Genomic DNA, 21,063 nt, shown 5'->3' with positions numbered 1-21,063 from the left:
GCCTGTGGACAGTCCAGGAATCCCGTGTTTTTACATGAGTAGAATGTGTGCTTTTATTAAAATGCATCTCTGGGTTATTTGTGGGGCATAGGAATTCGTTCATTTCCCCCCCCAAAAAAAATATAGCCTGGCCCCCCACAAGGTCTAAGGGACAGTGGACTGGACCCCTGCTGAAAAGGTTTGCTGACCCCTGTTCTAGGGTATTACCCAGATTCATTGCAAAAACCGAAGGAAAATTTTGTTACCTTACAGCGTTCTCTTCTCTTCTCTTCTCTTCTCTTCTCTTCTCTTCTCTTTTTTTGCTTCAATGATATTACAGGTGTTTACAGCTCCTGATGAAGAAGTTTTAAGCCTGAGCTAAATAAGCATCTCATTCCAGTTAAGACTGGGGTTTGCCTGTGGACCACTGAAGCAACGCTACCACTGTCCAGCTACAGCTATAGGCAGTAGGCGCTGATGAGGCTGTGCTTTGCTTTTCTGGCTTCCCAACGTTACCAAGTGGGAGAAGGGAAGTGACAAGGTGGTAGAGACTCAGCATGGATACGAGTGTAGCAGCAGAGCCACTCTAAAGCTCTCGATGCTGCACTCACACTGTGACAAGCTCCCTGAAGCTGAGGCTCCAATACCTTGGCCACCTCATGGGAAGAGAAGACTCCCTGGAAAAGACCCTGATGTTGGGAAAGATGGAGGGCACAAGGAGAAGGGGACGACAGAGGACGAGATGGTGGGACAGTGTTATCGAAGCTACCAGCATGAGTTTGACCAAGACAAGAGTAGCTGGCGTGCTCTGGTCCAGGGGGTCATGAAAAGTCGGACACGATGAAACAACTAAACAACAACAGCAACAAACCTTATATTATCCTTTCCTCCCCTTGGATCTTGAAGCTGCCTGATTAGGGCATCCCATCAGTTCCTTCTTTCCTGTTTGCTTCTTCACCCCCCCCCCCCGGCTTTTAAGAATGGTTTGCCCCTCTTTAGTTTTTTTTAAATGTTTGCCTCTTTGCAATGCTTGAGAAAAAGGTCTTTCCTCCAGCTGTCCAAGAACAAATAGGTAGCTTGTGTGTGCATAGGAATTGCTTTCATTTGCTTTCCAGAACAGTAGCTTGGTTGAATCCTCATCCACTGAAAGTAACTCAGTGGGGCTTACTTCTAAGTAGCCTGCATGGAATTAAGAATTCTAATCTGAGGTAGCCAAGTCAAAACTGAAACAGGGTCGGTCTTTATTCCATTTAGTGAATCTAGAGCACTTTGATCTCTGGATCTATCCATCAATGGTACTGTCTACACCCACCGGTAATAGGTCCGCCCAACAGAATACCTTCAGAAGAATGCTGCCCTCAATAGGAAAAGAAGGTTGACTGCTTTAGTGGGAGCACAAATTTAACACCACTCTGCTGGGCAGATGAACTACCTACTAACTGCACCTCTGTCTTGACTGGATTTAGCTTCAGTTGGTTGTCCTTCATCCAGTCCATCAACACTTTCAGCCATAGTTTAGCACTCCCAAGGCCTCTTTTAAAGTTGATCTACAAGAGAAATAGAGTTGGGTGTCGCCCACCAATTGGTCACATCTTACTCCAAATCTTTGGATTACCTCACTGAGCAGTTTCATGCACAATTTAGAAGCATGGGGGAGAGAGCACTGCAGGACCCTGAAGCATGAATGTCAAAGAGTCAAGCGGAAACCCCCAAGTATGAGTGGAACTACTGAAAAGCTAAACTCCCAGCCGCCTATACTGACAGCTAAAGAATGCCATGGTCAACAGTACTGAACGCTGCAGAGAAGTCTGGAAGAATCAACAAGATCTCACACTCCCACACTGTCTCTCTCCCAGTCAAGGTTGTCCCACAGGGAAACCAAGGTAATTTCCATGCCAAAATCCATTGGGAGCTGTCATTAGGGGATTTGGAGTGTAGTGCTATCAACATGCTGATGACACACAGCTCTGTTTCTCTGTTAAATCTGAATCAGGTTTGGCCATTCAAGCCCTGGAACGGTGCCTGGAAACAGTGGTGGACTGGATGAGGGCCAATTAGCTGAATCCTGATCGTACAGAAGCCCCGTGGATGGGTGACTCGCAGGTCTGGGAACTGGGTTGGTTTCCTGTTCTGGTTGGGGATGCACTCCCCTGAAGGAACAATCATGTGTTCTAGGGGTGCTTCTTCATCCTACATAGATGGGTGACCAGGGTGACTAGCAGCACAATTTATCAGTTTCAGCCAATCCTGGACAGGGATGCCCTAGCCACAATTATCCATGCACTATTAACCTCAGGATTGGTTTGCTGTAGTGGCGCTGTGGTCTAAACCACAGAGCCTAGGGCTTGCCGATCAGAAGGTCGGCGGTTCAAATCCCTGTGACAGGGTGAGCTCCCGTTGCTCAGTCCCAGCTCCTGCCAACCTAGCAGTTCGAAAGCACCTCAAAGTGCAAGTAGATAAATAGGTACCACTGCAGCGGAAAGGTAAACGGCGTTTCCTTGCGCTGCTCTGATTTGCCAGAAGCAGCTTAGTCATGCTGGCCACATGACCCGGAAGCTGTACACCGGCTCCCTCGGCCAATAAAGCGAGATGAGCGCCGCAACCCCAGAGTCGGCCACGACTGGACCTAATGGTCAGGGGTCCCCTTTACCTTTACTTTTACCCTATGTGGAGCTGCCCTTAAAACTGGCCAAGAATCTGCAGCAGTTAAGCATCTTATTGGAGCTATGACTCCCATGAGTATGTAACACTGCTTCTAAAAGAATAGCACTACCTGCCAATTTGCCACTGGGCCAGGTTTTGGTGTTGACATAAGCTTCTAAACAACTTGGGACCAGTTTCCCTGAGGGAACACCTCCTGTATCGTTAAGATGTTTAGATGAGGCTCTCCTTGCCGTGTGGCAGTCTGTTGAAGTCCAACATCATGTTAAGATGATTGTTGCATCAGGGCAAGGATGTTATTCACCTTTCCTCTCCTGTGTGCTGGTCCAGGTGTTTGCCCAACCCCACCCCAGAGCCAATTGTCGAGGCATGGGGGCACAGGTGGAGGAGAGGAAGGAAAGCCCTACTGAACTTCTGCTGACAGGACACATTTATTGGACTAGTTGTCCACATCTTCAGGCCTTGAAAACTGAACGTTATCAAAATACAACCAGTCAGTGCCCTCAATAAATTCCCTGATCAGTTTGTATTACTCTTAGTATTCAGATTATGAAAAATTTGAGTCCTCAAAGTATCTAGGAAATGTGCCACTGTAGCAAATTGGTACAATAGGAGTAATGATCACAAGATTCATGTAGAGCCCTGATCCAGTGCTTTGGGAAACAGCCCTCCTCAGTTAAAGGTGCTGCAAGGGATGATCAGTTCAGTCCAGGATCCACCAGAGTCCGTTTAGTTTCTCCTCGCTCCATCCACCGTAAAGAATTTTTTTTCCTTTTCATAGAAGTAGATGAATTATGCAGACATACTAGCTCCTCTAAAGTGTATTTGTTGTTGTTGTTTAGTCGTGTCCGACTCTTCGTGACTCCATGGACCAGAGCACACCAGGCACTCCTGTCTTCCACTGCCTCCTGCAGTTTGGTCAGACTCATGTTGGTAGCTTCAAGAACACTGTCCCACCATCTCGTCCTCTGTCGTCCCCTTCTCCTTGTGCCCTCCATCTTTCCCAGCATCAGGGTCTTTTCCAGGGAGTCTTCTCTTCTCATGTGGTGGCCAAAGTATTGGAGCCTCAGCTTCACAATCTGTCCTTCCAGGGAGCACTCAGGGCTGATTTCCTTCAGAATGTAGAGGTTTGATCTTCTTGCAGTCCATGGGACTCTCAAGAGTCTCCTCCAGCAAAAGCATCAATTCTTCGGCGATCAGCCTTCTTTATGGTCCAGCTCTCACTTCCATACATCACTACTGGGAAAACTACTACTGGGAAACCATAGCTTTAACTATACGGACCTTTGATTTAGATAAATTTATTGTCATTGTCCGTATATACACAGTATACACAACAACGAAAATCAAACACCCACCCAAAGACCGGGTTCACATATACATTTGCACGTATCTCCGAACTCTCATCCTATTTAGACATAATCTATAAAACATAACATAATCCAGAATATAGCATGACCTATTAAAAACATAACATAACCTAAAACCTATCTCATTCCTTCCACTCCCTACTTACTAAACCTTGCAACTGGCCCTGAGATCATTATTTAGTGCAATCAGAGCTCTTGGATAGAAACTATTCAGAAGGCGTGTGGTTCGTGTTTTCATTGTCCTATATCTTCTGCCTGAAGGCAATAGTTCAAAGAAGTTGTGAGCAGGGTGGGTGGGATCTCTCAGAATATTATGTGACTTTTTCAAGATGCGAGACGTGAAGATCTCATCCAGGGTTGGTAGTCGGAGCCCAATAACGTTCTGGGCAATTTTAATTGTTCGCTGTAAAGCTTTTTTATCCGTTTCAGAGCTGCTCCCATACCACGATAATATACTATAGGTTAGGACACTCTCGATGGTACTATGATAATAGGACAGGAGTAGGTGCTGGGATAGATTCAGTCCCCTGAGCATTCTCAGGAAATACAACCTCCCCTGCACCTTCCTCACAACCATATTAACATTTGCAGTCCATGAGAGGTCCTCCGAGATATAAATGCCCAGGTATTTAAAACTACCAACCCTCTCCACTTCCTCGCCATTTGTTGGCAAGGTGATGGCTCTGCTTTTCAAGATGTATATAGTGTATATATAGTGTGTGTATATATAGTGTGTGTGTATGTGTGTGTGTAGTGTATCATATATATAGTGTATATAGCTGACCAAATGAAAGGCAACTAAGTCTAGAGATTTATTTATTTATTTATTTATTTATTTATTTATTTATTTATTATTGTAATGGACGCCTTTAATTTATATGAAGTGTGCGTTTGTGTTGCAAAATTGGAAGGATTTTTCGGGCAACTTCAGCTCTTATCGAGGGCATGAAGCCTGACAAATTTCAGGAAAGCTCCAGAGGTTTTCTTCTGGAGGCAGCAGTTATCAATTGTGGGTGGGTGAAAAGAGACACACTTAATGTGTCATTAAAGTTGATTTTGATGTGGAAAGAATGAAAACGTGCTCACCTTCCAGATACACTCGTTCCTTCTGACTACAAGCTTTAACTGTCAGTCATGAAGGAGCTCCTTTGCCCCTCCCCATCTGAGCAGCTTCCTTGAACTAGAGACATAGGTTTTGAATTTGCAAAGCTGTTCTCCCTTCCGCTCCTCCCCCTCCTATTTTATTTAGGTAAACTAAGAGACATAGTTGTGCTTTAATAGATAACTGCAGCATTTTTAAAGGCCTGGCACACTGAGGTGCCTGAAGCATTTCTGGGGTCCCTACTTTGTGCAGCCTTGCAAATATCCTACTTTAGTCCCTTTAAGACACCTCACTCCTTCCGAATTTGATGCACACCCTGTCAGTATGCCTTTGAGCCGAGTATCCACACACCCTACTACTGAGGGTTCCTCAAAATGTCCTACTGGTCCAGCTGGCAAAAGGCCCTGAGCCACTTGGAAAAAACTGCTGTGGGCGACACTGAGAAGACTCAATTGTGGTGGAGAAAAAAAATGCTTCACCACCACACAGAGTAAGGTCCGTAATGAGCTCTTACTTCTACTCATTTGTAGTCATCACAAATCTTTCTCCACTTGCATTCTAGCCTGCTCCCAAAGAAATAATAGAACGGGTTCCAATTTCAGTGGTAATTAGACATAGGCTAATCATTAATTCCCCATTTTCTCGTCTTGAGGTAGGAGGGATGGGTGAGGAATCTGGTGAGCCATTGATCCAGAGCAGAAACACCTGATGCAATCTGCTCAGCCTGGAGCACAGATTGGGTCTGCTCCAAAATCCAGATACCGTATTTTTTGCCCTATAGGACGCACTTTTCCCCCTCCAAAAATGAAGGGGAAATGTGTGTGCGTCCTATGGGGTGAATGCAGGCTTTCCCGGGCTTCCTGCAGCTCTGCGCCACCGTCCGGATCCCGGCGCGAAGCCGCGCGGGGCTCCGAAGGGTGGCGCGGAGCTGCCTGCGCTCCAGGGCTTCCTGCAGCTCCACGCCACCCCCCCCCGATCCCGGCGCGAAGCCGCGCAGGGCTCCGGAGGGTGGCACGGAGCTGCCTGCACTCCAGGGCTTCCTGCAGCTCTGTGCCACCCTCTGGATCCCGGCGTGAAGTCGCGCGGGGCTCCGGAGGGTGGCGCGGAGCTGCCTGCGCTCCAGGGCTTCTTGCAGCTCTGCGCCACCCTCTGGATCCTGGCGCGAAGCCACGCGGGGCTCAGGAGGTTAGCGCAGAGCTGCCTGCATTCCGAAGCCTGGTGCGCGCTGAAGAGCGCCCCCGGGCTTCGCGCACCTCTCCGCAAGCCTGGGGAGACTGGCGCGGCTCCCTAGGCTTGCAGATAGCAGGCTGTTCTGGGGGCTGGGGTCGGGGGAAGCTCGGGCTTCCCCCGCGCCTGCCCCGTGCCTGGGGAGGGGAAAAAATTTCTTTATTCCCCCCCCCAAAAAAAATTAGGTGCGTCCTATGGGGCGGTGCGTCCTATGGGGCGAAAAATATGGTAATTGCCAGAGACTCGCTCTCTTGCGGATTTGCATGAGAGGTGGTCTGAGGGCTGCCTGCCCGACTACACTTGCTGATTTTTAAAAAGCAATTTCAATATAGCAAATACTCCTGAGAGTGAAAGGTCTTTATGCTGTCACTCTCAAAGGGAATTCTATGTATTTTATGTACATTTTATGTATTTTACGTTCAATTTCCCCTTAGAGTAGCAGGGTAAATTGAATGTAAAATATGGAAAGTGTACATAAAATAAATACATTTCCCCCTGAGAATGATGACACATCATCAGGACCTATCACTTGCAGAGGGATGTGCTGCATTGAATCATAGAATCAGAATCATAGAGTTGGAAGAGACCACAAGGGCCATCGAGTCCAACCCCCTGCCAAGCAGGAAACACCATCAGAGCACTCCTGACATATGGTTGTCAAGCCTCTGCTTAAAGACCTCCAAAGAAGGAGACTCCACCACACTCCTTGGCAGCAAATTCCACTGTCGAACAGCTCTTACTGTCAGGAAGTTCTTCATAATGTTTAGGTGGAATCTTCTTTCTTGTAGTTTGGATCCATTGCTTCGTGTCCGCTTCTCTGGAGCAGCAGAAAACAACCTTTCTCCCTCCTCTATGTGACATCCTTTTATATATTTGAACATGGCTATCATATCACCCCTTAACCTCCTCTTCTCCAGGCTAAACATTCCAAGGTGTGTGTCAGCAGGGGACCCCAAACACCAGCAGCTGAAATTACTTTATTTAAAAGTGCAACAGACAGCCCTTGGATCGCCTCAGACATACAGTGGTACCTCAGGTTAAGTACTTAATTGGTTCCGGAGGTCCATACTTAACCTGAAACTGTTCTTAACCTGAAGCACCACTTTAGCTAATGGGGCCTGCTGCTGCGCCACCGGAGCACAATTTCTGTTCTCATGCTGAAGCAAAGTTCTTAACCTGAAGCACTATTTCTGGGTTAGCGGAGTCTGTAACCTGAAGTGTATGTAACCCAAGGTACCACTGTACTTTATTTAAAAATCTGTGCAGATTTTTAAGGAAACAACAACAACAATGTATTCATCTCCTTCTACACAGTCATCTCAGGGCAATGGACAATAAAATGGACAAGAATTGCCCCCTTTAAAAAATGGCATAGACGTAGGACAGAACTAACTTTGGTCACATCCCATGACAGAAGAAGCTGCCATTAAGCAAGCCTGGAGTAAATTAAACCAACATAAGTACACCAGATCCAAAGTCCATACAGGAGTGGCAAAGAAAAAAACAAGCCTCTAAAATAGTGTTTGAGTTACACCACCCATTTTACTAGTTTAACTTATGTTAGGATGCCAGGTCACAGGACCAAGCAGAACAGGAATAGTAGCGCCTAAGTTCCCTCTCCCAGTCCTGGCCACTAATTCCCAAATGCCCCTTTTTCTCCCGCTTGGACTACTGTCAGTCAGTCAAGTTTATTGCTTATAGCCAAAGGCTGCTGCAATGTATACAATGTCATTCAATAAAATATATGCTAGGTAAAGGGTAAAGGGGACCCCTGACCATTAGGTTCAGTCCTGACTGACTCTGGGGTTGCGGCTCTCATCTCGCTTTATTGGCCGAGGGAGCTGGCATACAGCTTCCAGGTCATGTGGCCAGCAGGACTAAGCCGCTTCTGGTGAACCGAGCAGAACACGGAAACGCCGTTTACCTTCCCGCTGGAGCGGGACCTATTTATCTATTTGCACTTTTGACGTTCTTTCGAACTGCTAGTTTGGCAGGAGCTGGGACCAAGCAACGGGAGCACACCCCTTCGTGGGGATTCGAACTACCGACCTTCTGATCGGCAAGTCATAAGCTCTGTGGTTTAACCCACAGCGCCACCTGCATCCCAAAATATATACTAATTTGATACAAAAACTTAAAACATTTACATTGTCAAAACATGACCTAATCTGCTTGGACTACTGCGAAGTGCTCTACCTTTGAAGGTGACTCAGAAACTACAACTAATGCAGAATGCGGCAGCTAGACGGTGACTGGGAGCAGCTGCCAAGACCACATAACACCGGTCTTGAAAGACCTACAATGGCTCCCAGTATGTTTCCGAGCACAATTCAAAGTGTTGGTGCTGACCTTTAAAGCCCTAAACAGCCTTGGTCCAGTATACCTGAAGGAGCGTCTCCACCCTCATTGTTTAGCCCGGACACTGAGGTCCAGCTCCGAGGGCCTTCTGGCAGTTCCCTCATTGCGAGAAGCCAAGTTACAGGGAACCAGGCAGAGGGCCTTCTCGGTAGTGGCTCCCGTCCTGTGGAACACCCTCCCACCAGATGTCAAAGGAAAAAACATCTACCAGACTTTTAGAAGACATCTGAAGGCAGCCCTGTTTAGGGAAGGACTATTATATTTTAATACTTTGTTGGAAGCCGCCCAGAGTGGCTGGGGAAACCCAGCCAGATGGGTGGGGTACAAAAAATAAATTATTATTATTATTATTATTATTATTATTATTATTATTATTATTAATTTCTTTTGCCACTGGATTCAGCTAAGTTGGAAAGGGGAACATGGAAGTTTAAGAAGGCAGAGGCTTGTTGCATCAGGAAAGCAACCTTTCCCATCCTAGCAAATATTGCTATAGAATTCCTCCCTAACCATTCTAATAATAATAATAATAATAATAATAATAATAATTTATTATTTATACCCCGCCCATCTGGCTGGGCTTCCCCAGCCACTCTGGGCGGCTTCCAAAAGAATATTAAAATACTATAATACATCAAACATTAAAAGCTTCCCTAAACAGGGCTGCCTTCAGATGTCTTCTAAAAGCCTGGTAGTTGTTATTCTCTTTGACATCTGGTGGGAGGGCGTTCCACAGGGTGGGTGCCACTACCGAGAAGGCCCTCTGCCTGGTTCTCTGTAACTTGGCTTCTCGCAGTGAGGGAACTGCCAGAAGGCCCTCGGTGCTGGACCTCAGTGTCCGGGCAGAACGATGGGGGTGGACACCAATAGAGATGTTAATCTGGGTGGACTTCACCTAACTCAGCTGAGTTCATCCAGGTACTTAGTACAACACCAGGCCAGACAGGGGGGACAGTTAGAGTACTGCCATCAAGGGTGGGACATTGCCATTTCCCACTGAACATCAAATTGGCTCAGGCAGTTTGCATCTGATGTTGCTGCTGTTTTGACCACCCTGTTGCCTGGCAGTCTCCCTGACCACTGGGGGTCTCTATTGGAAGACCCCCAGATGAGAGGGCAAAAACCCTCCACAAATCCATCAGGAATCCTACTTCTGTTAGATTCAAACATTAAATGGCAGGTGAATATGCTGTCTTACATAGTAGCATCCATAAAGCTAAAGGTAAAGGGACTCCTGACCATTAGGTCCAGTCGTGACCGACTCTGGGGTTGCAGTGCTCATCTCGCTTTATTGGTCGAGGGAGCCGGTGTACAGCTTCCGGGTCATGTGGCCAGCATGACTAAGCCGCTTCTGGCGAACCAGAGCAGCGCACGGAAACACTGTTTACCTTCCCGCTGGAGTAGTACCTATTTATCTACTTGCACTTTGAGGTGCTTTCGAACTGCTGGAGCAGGGACCGAGCAACGGGAGCTCACCCCGTCGCAGGGATTCAAACCACCGACCTTCTGATCGGCAAGTCCTAGGGGTGGGGAACCAAATGTTGTTGAACTCCAACTCCCATAAGTTACTAGCTGGCATGGCCAACGGACAGGGAGTTGGAATCTAGAAACATCTGGTGGTCTGCAGGTTCCCCAAATCTGTTTTCATCTTCCGTGCCAAGATATATTTTAACAGCCCCTTAGCACTTCCAAGGATGGCACGGCTTGCTGGGCAAAGTGGTCCAGCGGAACGTCAGGAGCAGTGGATCCTTGACAAACAACTAGCACAAGTATGCCAGTGCTTTCTTCTTCTTAAGCCTTTGCTTGGAGTTGCTATTGTTGTTGTTGTTGTGTTGTATATCATCTCCCTGGGAATGTAACTCTCTGAAAACCTGCTTTTCAAGTTTCAGCTTTTAGCACAGTGAGGTTACGCTGATCCCCAGCTGTGCACAAAGCAGATAATGTCATAAGAAGCACACCGACAGTGATGTAGACTGCCAGTGTCTTAGTAGTGCTGATGTTTAGCAGTGCTTATCATGCGGTGCTGAGTGCAAAATCAAGGGATGACTTGCACGTAAGTCGTAAATTAACTGGTTCACACCCGTGTGGTATCAATTGACACCAGACCACTCTATGGTCTACCACGAGAGATTTCCATAGCATTTTGAGAGCAAAATCATGCTAATCCCTGCTGAAATTGATGCCCCAATTAGGTCAGATCTATTAGAGGTTCCTGGAGCATCAGCTACTTACAGCCGGATCAGTTTCGGCTCTTGAAGCCTGATGAAATGGACAGGACACTATGAGGCAAACTATGTGCCCTCTCAGTCTCTACCCATCAAGGTTAGTGAAATTTAGGAGGAGACAATGGGCTGGATGAGTCCCAAGGAGTGATAAATGCTCTGCGTTTCATAGGAGAGGTTCTGCTGCTGGGTGCTGGCCTGCTGGCGCTGACCCACAACAGGGCCTTCTCAGTAATGGCCCCCTACTGATCCCCTCATATCTATCCCTCATTTTTAGCATTTAGGTGGAATTTTTAAACATTCCTGTCTAGCTAGGCATTCGGTGGCTGAAATATATTGTTTCTGGCAACTTTCAAATTAGTTTGCTATGAGGATATTTGGTGGTTTAAACCAACTTTATTTTGTTTTTGCTGTTCTGTTGTTCCATGAAGAAGAAGAAGAAGAAGAAGAAGAAGAAGAAGAAGAAGAAGAAGAAGAAGAAGAAGGATTCACCTAATTAGCCACATCTGTGGAAGCCCTGCACTAGGACATTCACCACAGTGTGAGACTGAACAACAACAACAACAACAATTCTAACAGCAACAGCAACGTTGAATAGGCCACCTCAGATCAAACACTGGATCGAGCTTTCATTATCTCCTCATGTTTTACACCTTCAGCTTCCATTCATCCAGTGTAGCGAAATCAAATTACTTACATGCATGTGTGAACCACGTCTTGTTAACAGCACCAACCAGTCAAATTTAGAGACTTGATTACCTCTGCAACTGAAATCAAAGGAATTTTGCAGTACTTCGCATTGGATGGATCATATCCATTGTATGCTTTTATCCTACAGTTTTCCAAGAATGCTTCACATTTTCATTTCATTCTCAGCCGATTAATCCTGACATTTTTAGAGGGCCCCTGACCCCTTTCACTTAATTGGTCTAATCTTTAGTTGCAATGAAACTAGAAGTCTCTGTTTATTAGGCTTCTGGTGAGTTAAAAGAATACTCTTTTGCTGGAACTGCTTCTTGGCTAAAACATTTTCCCGTCAGTATTTTTCATATGCTCAGCAACATCTGCAGGATGTGAAAAGCAAAGAAACAAACCAGATGTTGCAGAAGGTAGCGACACTAAAAGAAACAGATTTTTTGTCCATCATCTGCCTTTATATGTTGGTTACTCCATTCGCCAAGAGAGAGAGAGAGAGAGAGAGAGAGAGAGAGAGAGAGAGAGAGAGAGTGAGTTGTGGGAGAGGAATAGAGAAAGAAAAGGAGAGGGCTCATCTAAACTCTCAAAACACGAGATTCATAATGCTTTGTAAAAACTGACACATATTCTCATTAAAGCCAAATTTCCTTTAGCAATTTAGGGGGAGGGGAATAGATTAAGGAAATGTGGATGTTTATCACAACCATCAACGTTTATTCATTTAGGTAATTATCACTTAATTAGGCTGTCAAAGGGCAGGGGAGACTTCAGCACTGACAAACCCAACACCAGGAAAAGTCCACCACTTCTCTGCTGCAAAGGATTTGTCTCCTCCTTGATATTTCTCTGCCAAGCTTTTTGTAAAATGACGATTTGATGGGGAGTGGAGATCAAAAATTACGCAACTGAAATCCATCAGTCATAGTTCACACTGTCAAGAAGTCTCTGCCTGGTACAACAGTGCCCCCAAAAGCAAGCAATCCGTAAAACCTTGAAACAGAACACCCTCGAAGCAAATCTTGAACTGCACAAAGTTCCAGGCTGCCTTTCATATGCGAAGGAGCTATTTTAAGAGCCACTTGCCAGATTAAAAGATGCATTACAGGCTGCCGAAGAGCAGGCGGGGCTCGGAAGGGAAGATGAGAGCCTCAACTGGATGCTGAAAATTTTCCAGCAATTTTAGCTCATACTGAAGGAATTTTGCAGTCGGATCATGAAAACCACACACAATCCCTACCCCCAACCCTGGAGGACTCTGGGAACGCCAAAGGAACAAAGTATAACTAGATTAATATATAAATCTTATTAACTCAAAAGCAGCCAAATATAGTCATTTGTTATCAAAGACGTTGAATCGTATTACAAATTGCAACATTTGGGTCCCACAGGCACCCTGCCAAGTTGAAGGCCTAATTAAGGCGGCTGGAAAAAAGAATAGTGTCCTAATTAGTTTAATTACAGTATGATGAATTATCAGACTAATTCTTAAAAACAATGTGCAATTAGCCTTTTTGAGTTCATAGCCCTGCTTTGCAAAGTAGGAAATGAAGTAGAGTGTAATTGTCTCCAAGCACAAATGCTTGTATTTTAGAAGATCACTTAAAAGGAAGGGGCAAGGGAATGAAGCAGGGGATCCTTATTTTGCTCTTTGCGTTGTCTCAAATGCTTCAGTTGTGGGGCTCAAGACCCAGCCAAGTTCATCATCCTTCCGAAAACAAACAAACAGAAAGTCAGCCCATCTCCTCTATGTGCCATTGCTTGGCGCAGCCATTTCTGCCATGCTGCCAGATCTGAGGTGCTGCTGCAAAGTCCCCATTGGAATCAGCAGAGCAACAGCCGCATATCATTCCCAGGGATCATGTTCTACCTGGGAGGGTGGCTCACCTGCCACATCGCACCTGGCCTCACAGCATATGAAAGAGACAAGTTTTGTATGTTTCGTTTTTAAAAACAGAAAGAAAAAACACAATGTAATTCATAATTTCAATAATTTTTTTTTATAAATGTGCAGCACTGATTGGAATAACCTCCTGCTAGCAGCCAGGCCACTATATTCTGCAGCAGGCTTTCAGCATGTTAAGCACTCGGTGGTTTTTGTTCCCTCATCCACTGTCTCTGAGGGAGCCAGATGCAAGGCATCAGTGGCACTCCCTAGAAAATCAGTGGCAGGATCTCTAGCAGAAGCATTAAATGACACAGGAAATCTTTTGCAGATATTCATTCCCAGGGGTGTTTGGTCGCTGGATATCCTGTGATTCCCAGTCTGTTTTAACTAGCAGTCTGCAAGCGTGACAGGAAGGCTGCCCACATCAGCCGTGTGGGAATCCCTTGCAGACGACCGCAGTGCCTGGAGACAGACAGTCAGGTCAGGTATCGCCAGCAGAGGAGGAATGACCACTGGGAGGAGCACAGAGAGAAGAAACGCCATGGCGCATTTGCAGATGCCTTCATCTGCCCCAGCTGCAACAAAACATGTCTCTCCCGTAAGGGTCTCTATGGGCCATAGCAGGCACTGTAACTCTCCAATGGTTGAACTTTGCCCCTGACGACACGGGACGCTCTTCCATTGTCTCCTGAGACAAATGGATGCTAACCAACTATTAGTGAAAGGACTGGCTGACTTGCTGTGAGGGCTGAGGTCATTTGGCACATATACATGTGAAGCTCTTCTGGCTCAAACGCCTCCAACTTCTGGTCAGCCCAGCCATATTGTTATCCATAGATTCCTCCCAGCAACAGAGTTCATAGCTCCCATCCTATCTAGATAGTTGGTGAGCCCAGAACAGAATAATAATAATAATAATAATAATAATAATAATAATAATAATAATAATATTCTGGGCAGCTTCCAACAAAAGGTTGGAAGGCATCAAACTAGGGTTGGGGGAGAAATTCATTCAGTTGGCTTTTCCCCCTCTTTTTTCCCATTTATTTAACTTGTACGCTGCTTTTTATTTCAAGAAATATTCGTGCGAATCTACCCAAATTGGCCTTCCTGAACCAATCCACAAACTGAAACCCGGCTAGTTCCTAACATTCGCACTTCGTTCAGTCTTTGTGATGAAAATATGTTTATCATAAAGCATATATGAAGGGAAAGTATGCTAAAATGTGTGTATTAGTAAAAAACAATGTACAGAAATGCATTATATTTTTGCAAAAAAGCAGCATATAATAGGAGAAATTAACCTTTTAATGAAACTATGCAGTGCTGTGTTAAGACTCATGTTGGGTGCACTCACAATATGTGTCTGCATATTGAACGACACATTTGCTTCATGGTTTATGCAAGAAGCACCCAACATGTGTTGGAATAAACCCTATCAAACCAAACCAAAAGCAGCGCACGGAAAACCAAAGCAGCGCACGGAAATGCCGTTTACCTTCCCACCGGAGCGGTACCTATTTATCTACTTGCACTAGTGTGCTTTCGAACTGCTAGGTTGGCAGGAGCTGGGTCTGAGCAACGGGAGCTCACCCCGTCCCGGGGATTCGAACCGCCGACCTTCTGATTGGCAAGTCCTAGGCTCTGTGGTTTAGACCACAGTGCCACCTGCGTCCTGTCTGTATAGCTCTTCATAATTTCCCCACACAACCCTCTGGAGCAATGGCCACACATAAAAATTACCTGGAATTTCTCTGGACGGTGTTGGTTAAATTGGTCCAGCAGAGATAACGCCTGGGGGGGGGGGAATTACAGGTAGCAATGCCATGCGTAGAGATGCTCATTTAAATGAACCTAGTGGCAGGGAATCGTTTACTGTACAGGGAAGAGGACTGCTGCTTCCCAAGCAGTAAAAAAGTTTAACCTAAAGCAGCAGGTACAGAGATAACCGGAGCTCATCATTAAAGAAATTCAGTTATTTTGTCAATTTTACTTATTTACAGGCCAGAAGATTAATGAGTTCAGAGACAACAGAGACAGTAATTAGGTTTCAAAAACATGCTATGGCACAATCAATCATTGCTTGGAAGTGTAATGACATTAGGATAGAGCCCAGCCATTATTAGCAAGTGATCAGCAAAGACTGAGAGCAGGCACTTCGGGGCTCTGTTTTGTTTCAAAAACAAACAAACAAGCGGAAGAGGATTCTTACATCCAAGGCACGACATCTTTGGCCCCTTGCACCATGTCGTACTTGGGAAATTCTCAAAGGAGAAATTAACAGCTTATATTTTACATTAAAGAAAGAGGGTATATGGGGAAGGGAGGGAGCTGCAGCAATAGCCTCACAGGAGCAGAGTCACTGAGGGATAAGATACATTTTTTAAAATGTAAGTGCTTGCTTTTGCCCGCTGCCCCCTCTCTTTTTGCTGACCAGATCCCTGTTTTTAATGGTCTTTCTTTCTTTCTTTCTTTCTTTCTTTCTTTCCTTCCTTCCTTCAGATCTGAAGAAGTGTGCATGCACACAAAAACTTATACCCAGAACAAACTTAGTTGGTCTCTAAGGTGCTACTGGACAATTATTTTATTTTATTTTTTTATTTATTTATTTCAACTGCATCAGACCAACAAAGCTACCTATTTGAATGACAATATCCATCAACTTTGGCCTCTTCAAATGCTTTAGGGCAGGAAGTGGCTAAGCAACCATGTCCCCAAGGAATTGGCTCCTATAGTTTCTGGGCTGCGTCTTGGGCATTGCAGCAAACAAAAGACAGCCAGTTCCTGATCAGACCACTTTATCCTTAAAAGGTAAATATAAAGGGACCCCTGACCATTAAGTCCAGTCGCAGATGACTCTGGGGTTGCGGAGCTCATCTCGCTTTACTGCCCACTGTCTCTATCCATCTGCCCACTAGATCAATGCACCTGCCACCACGCCTCAGCTGCCAGGGATCTGTGCCTGATGTAAAGGTAATGTAAAGGGACCCCTGACCATTAGGTCTAGTCGTGACCGACTCTGGGGTTGCACGCTCATCTAGCTCTATAGGCCGAGGGAGCCGGCGTTTGTCCGCAGACAGCTTCCGGGCCATGTGGCCAGCATAACTAAGCCGCTTCTGGCAAACCAAAGCAGCACACGGAAACTCCATTTACCTTCCCGCCAGAGCGGTACCTATTTATCTACTTGCACTTTGACGTGCTTTCAAACTGCTAGGTTGGCAGGAGCAGGGACCGAGCAACGGGAGCTCACCCCGTCGCGGGGATTCGAACCGCCGACCTTCTGATTGGGAAGCCCTAGGCTCTGTGGTTTAGACCACTGCACTACCCGCGTCCCAGCACTTTATCCTTAGGTCCTCCTTAAAAATCAAAACAAAGGAAGCTTTGCTTCTCTTGGACAACATAAACTCCGCACATGCTTATCCATTCAACTCAAGGTGCTAGAATTTATTAAAATAAAAACCTCCTTTTAAAAGTGTGCTCTGGTGGGCGGGGTTACACTCAAGTGGTGTATGAAATAAATATATAACTGTGTTTATTTTATGAAATAAATAATCATAGGCAGTGCTATTTTTCTAGAAAAAAAAGTTGCGGGGACTCATCACAAACACCTTCCTCTTTCTCTTAGAATGGCGATAGCATAGTGCTTACCTGAGAGGTGCCAGAATGGAGTTCTGGTGAGTTCCAGCTGGAAAAAAGCCCTGATCATAGAGGAAATTTTAAGTTTTTGTTTTTAAATATATTAAACCTTATGAAAGAAATAGGTTGTATCCAAAAAAGTCACAGGGGACCTCCACCTGTGCAATGAGGCCTTCTCTTCCCGTGAGCCCCACTCCCATGTCCTCCACAAATCCATTTTAGAAGTTTCCGCAACCTTCAGGAGCAGATGGGATCAGTGAGGCACATTAGAAATAAATAAGTAACATAAGATTAAATACGAATTTAGGGTACTGTGTGCGATATGATATTGAATCAAGCATGATATTCCATGATGAAGTTCAAAGTGGGGGTTTAGTTAATATTACTGAAGGGTCCTGCCACAGAGAATGGCGGGCACAATTGCAACATCTTTTAAACAAATCAATCTGTTCTGGTAAGAAGCCAACACAACATAGAACCAATCAAAGTTTTGTAAACTGAATTAGCAGTTGCAAGAATGGACCCTGGCATTCCAGGCATTAAATACTGGACAAATGACCCAGCTATTTTTGAAAAAAAGGAAAGAATCCTTAAAAATATAGGAAAAGAAATAGGCAACGAAAGTACAACAAAGTGAGAAAATAGACAGGCAAAGCAGTCAATATAATCAATTGTGGTAACAGCAGTTGCCAATGCAATTACATTTTATATGATCAATGCATCCTTTTGTTAGGCAAGGAAGGGCAATAGACAATTTCCCTATCGGAGTCAGACAGTTACAATTATGCTTCCACCAAAGGCTGCTAAATGCTAAGTAGAGCAAGTGAAAAGCATGGTGCTTGTTGTTTAGGAGCTAGAAACATTTGATACTTCATGTTTTCCGGACTATATGCTTTTCTGACTGTCAATGGCATGCTGTCCAACTTTTTGAGCACCAAAACCGGAATGCAAATTAGGGACGCGTTCCTGGATGAGTCACATGACCCACGCTACACTCTCAACCTGAAAAAAACAGATTTTGGGGAGGGGGAGATCTCACGCGATGCCCCAAAACACACATTTTGGGCACTGCACAAGATCATGACTCACAAAAGTGCTTTTTCAGGGTGAGAGCACCATGTGAGAGCACCCAAAATGGTAGCTACAGTGTCCCATTTTTTATGTCCCATCTTTTCCGGGGCACTTGGGAAGTATGTAATGTATATTCCACAGTTACTGATCATGTTCCTTGGTTTGGGGATTTTTTTTGTGCTTTGTAAACCTCAAAGCTCCTGGAAAATGCTGAAACCTCTCTCTAGAGGCTCAATTTAGGCAATAATTCTGATGGAAGAAGGACCAAAGTGGGGGCGAGGGCTGGACAGGCCATCTAGCCCAGGAGCTCAAGCTCAAAGGGCCCTCTAATTTAGACACTTGTCAATTTGGGGGCATTCAAAAAGTTTCACAGCTTATAACACCGGTCTTGAAAGACCTACACTGGCTCCCAGTATGTTTCCAAGCACAATTAAAAGTGTTAGTGCTGACCTTTAAAGCCCTAAACGGCCTCTGTCCAGTATACCTGAAGGAGCGTCTCCACCCCCATCGTTCAGCCCGGACACTGAGGTCTAGCGCCGAGGGCCTTCTGGCGGTTCCCTCCCTTCGAGAAGCCAAGTTACAGGGAACCAGGCAGAGGGCCTTCTTGGTAGTGGCGCCCACCCTGTGGAACGCCCTCCCACTGGATGTCAAAAAGAAAAACAACCACCAGACTTCAGACATCTGAAGGCAGCCATGTTTAGGGAAGTTTTTAATGTTTAATAGGTTACTGTATTTTAATGTTCTGTTGGAAGCTGCCCAGAGTGGCTGGGGAAACCCAGCCAGATGAGTGGGGTATAAATTATTATTATTATTATTATTATTATTATTATTATTATCATCATCATCATCATCATCATCATCATCATTTTATGTGCATTGGATCAAACTGTGGCACACACACTCAGCTCACAGCTGCAAATTGAAGTCATTAACAGATATGTTTGATAACTTTTTTTGTTAGCCGATACAGATTTTTCATATGCTTAACATCAAGAGTGACATTGCATGAAGGCAAGTTTTTTCCTCAGTTATTAGTGCATTTGCACAGAAAAAGACCAGAAAAAAACATTTGTTAATTTTATTTTATTTTAAAATCAAATTATGTTTCACTCTTTTCCTTTTTTGGGTCCCTTATTTTCTTTTCATGTGTCGCCATTTTTTCAGTGGCTGTATTTATTACCACTAGGTGCCTCAGAAGCCAGAAGTGGCCTAATCCTTTAAGAGTGGCTGGTAACTTTGATGATACAGACCTTCTTATGAAACAGGATATCATGATTTAGAGCAGGAGTGTTTGGGTCTTATTGCTGTCAATCAGCTGATACCACATCAACCCACTTGACAGCAGCACATCTGGTGGAGGTGGTCCAAGGGTGCTATCTGAGAACCTCAGGGCACAGCCACGCCAAGGACTAGCCTGGCACTTATCAACCACCATTAAAGCCATAGGGCTGTCTCAATACATCGCTGGCCTGTATAAAGTGGGCAATGATTGGGCATTTGTTTTCCCAGCAGTGATGGATGGAAGTGAGAGCTGGACCATAAAGAAGGCTGGTCGCCAAAGAATTGGTGCTTTTGAATTCTGGTGCTGGAGGAGACTCTTGAGAGTCCCATGGACTGCAAGAAGAACAAACCTCTCCATTCTGAAGGAAATCAGCCCTGAGTGCTCACTGGAAGGACAGATCGTGAAGCTGAGGCTCCAATACTTTGGCCACCTCATGAGAAGAGAAGACTCCCCGGAAAGGAACCTGATGTTGGGGAAGATGGAGGGCACAAGGAGAAGGGGACGACAGAGGACGAGATGGTTGGACAGTGTTCTCGAAGCTACCAGCATGAGTTTGGCCAAACTGTGGGAGGCAGTGGAAGACAGGAGTGCCTGGCGTGCTCTGGTCCAGGGGGTCACAAAGAGTCAGACACGACTAAATGACTAAACAACAACAACTGAGTTGAGGAGATGGTTAGTCTGGAAGGGTTCGTATACTTTGCTGTCATGGTCACGTCTTTTCCTGGTGGGTGTTAGACTGGATCCATTAAGATGGTCTGCGCCTCAGAGATTTGCGGAATCGAATGGAGCATTTCAATACTCATTTAAAAAAAAACAAAAGAACTTCATGCCCACCAGGTAATGGTAATTCAACACAAAAGGGGAGAGGATGCACTCTTTGCCTCCCATGGGTTTAACACAGAGACCCTTCTAGCATAACCATTTCCATGTAACACTGTGAAATTCAGTCTGCATGAAATGTTCTGGTAATTCTTACAGATGTTTTATTAAAGAAGGTGGAAAGGGGGCCTGAACAAATCCACTTAAAAATTAAATACCAAAATATGCAGTTCATTTTAGTGTTGGGTACACATTTCCTTTTGAAACATTAAGGCTTATGGGCATTTTACAGGAACAGGATAGAAAGAGGGGAAGCCAACCCTAACATACAAGCTCGAATGAACAGACTGTGTATATGGATAAAGATATGAAGAAGAAAGGCCTGACTGGGGGCGGGGAGGGCTGGAGTGGGGAAGGAGGGGGGGAGTAAACCGGATGGTATTTTGAATTGATTTTGTTATGTAAGCCTTCTTTTTCAGAAACCATATTGTTATGTACTGAGTTGAATAGGATCCAAACTGCAGCAGTCTGATTGGTCCTAGAACAATAGGATCCAAAATGCAGCAGTCTGATTGGTCCTAGAACAATAGGATTCAGAATGCAGCAGTCTGATTGGTCCTAGAACAATGCAGCAGTATGATTGGTTGGCAGGAACCACCCAATCATGCTCCAGATATAAGTGAATACACAACCTGATTGGTTTACAGTAGAATTACGGAATTAGCCAATCATGTGCAGCCCATTGTGTAAATAAT

The 21,063-nt window shown here is 45.2% G+C and overlaps 1 long non-coding RNA gene across 2 annotated transcripts in view; it reads left to right on the top strand.

Moving 5' to 3' along the window:
* Positions 1–10,145: 10,145 nt before the first annotated feature.
* LOC309528848 overlaps positions 10,146–21,063 on the top strand; it is a 352,451-nt gene continuing 341,533 nt past the window's right edge. Inside the window, exon 1 of one of the 2 annotated variants that reach the window (XR_014217914.1) lies at positions 10,146–10,214. This is a non-coding gene — a long non-coding RNA (uncharacterized lncRNA). The remainder of the gene's footprint in view (positions 10,215–21,063) is intronic. The other variant, XR_014217915.1, reaches the window with a different exon arrangement.

This window comes from Podarcis vaucheri, assembly GCF_965113315.1.
Source record: "Podarcis vaucheri genome assembly, chromosome: 3".
Classification (NCBI taxonomy): domain Eukaryota; kingdom Metazoa; phylum Chordata; class Lepidosauria; order Squamata; family Lacertidae; genus Podarcis; species Podarcis vaucheri.
Note: the sequence above shows the minus strand (reverse complement) of the source record. Positions and strands in the feature narration are given on the sequence as shown.